The following is a 1,454-nucleotide window of genomic DNA, read 5'->3' on the forward strand; positions in this document are numbered from 1 at the left end:
CTCCCTTCCAAATTATTTGGAACACTGCAGCCACCTCCCGTTTCCTCCTAATTCCACATAAGTTCTCAAATAGTCACAGCCCCCGACTAATGGGATGGTCAGAATGACGACCAAAACACCTCAAGCTATTTTTCCAGACACATTTAGGCGGGAACACCTGATAGAAGAAATGCCTGTGTAGCCTGGCTGACCTATCGATTTAGCCCACCTGTCAATTTAGCCATTAGCCATGTAAAAAGCCACCACAGGCTACAGCTTTCTGCTTTGACTGATAAAATGCAACATATTAGCTCACCAATAGCATATTTATGTCCCATTGTGTCAGCAATATGTCAATATCAACAGCGAAATATTGTCATCCAATCTAACAGTAAACATAGTGGATCAATATACTGTACCAGTCAAAAGTTTGGACACACCTACTAATTCCAGGGGTTTTTCTTTATTTTTACTATTTTCTACATTGTGAAATACTAGTGAAGACATCAACACTATGAAATACTACATCATTCCATATGTGTTAACCAAAAAAAGTGTTAAACAAATCAACATATATTTTATATTTGGGATTCTTCAAAGTAGCCACCCTTTGCCTGGATGACAGCTTTGCACAGTCCTGGCATTCTCTCAGCCAGCTTCATGACGTAGTCGCTTGGAATACATTTCAATTAACAGCTGTGTCTTGTTAAAAGTTAATTTGTGCAATTTCTTTCCTTGTTAATGCAATTGAGCCAATTAGTTGTGTTGTGACAAGGTAGGGGTGGTATACAGAAGATAGCTCTATTTGGTAAAAGACCAAGTCCATATTATGGCAAGAACAGATCAAATAAGCAACGAGAAAGACATGAAGGTCAGTCAATCTGGAAAATTTCAAGAACTTTGAAAGTTTCTTCAAGTGCAGTTGCAAAATCCATCAAGCGCTATGATGAAACTGGCTCTCATGAGGACTGCCACAGGTCAAGGCCTCCCAGGTGGCGCAGTGGTCTAGGGCACTGCATCGCAGTGCTAGCTGCGCCACCAGAGTCTCTGGGTTCGCGCCCAGGCTCTGTCGCAACCGGGAGGTCCGTGGGGCGACGCACAATTGGCATAGCGTCGTCCGGGTTAGGGAGGGTTTGGCCGGTAGGGATATCCTTGTCTCAGTATGTAAAATGAAATAAAAATGTATGCACTCTACTGTAAGTCGCTCTGGATAAGAGCGTCTGCTAAATGACTAAAATGTTTGTTTTTTTAAATGTAAAATGTGGAAAGGAAGACCCAGAGTTACCTCTGGTGCAGAGGATAAGTTCATTAGAGTTAACTGCACCTCAGATTGCAGCCTAAATAAATGGTTCACAGAGTTCATTCAACAGACACCTCAACATCAACTGTTCAGAGGAGCCTGGTCTGATGAGTCCAAATTTGAGATTTTTGGTTCCAACTGCCGTGTCTTTGGGAGACGCAGAGTAGGTGAACGG

Source organism: Salvelinus namaycush, chromosome 23 (genome assembly GCF_016432855.1).
Source record: "Salvelinus namaycush isolate Seneca chromosome 23, SaNama_1.0, whole genome shotgun sequence".
Classification (NCBI taxonomy): domain Eukaryota; kingdom Metazoa; phylum Chordata; class Actinopteri; order Salmoniformes; family Salmonidae; genus Salvelinus; species Salvelinus namaycush.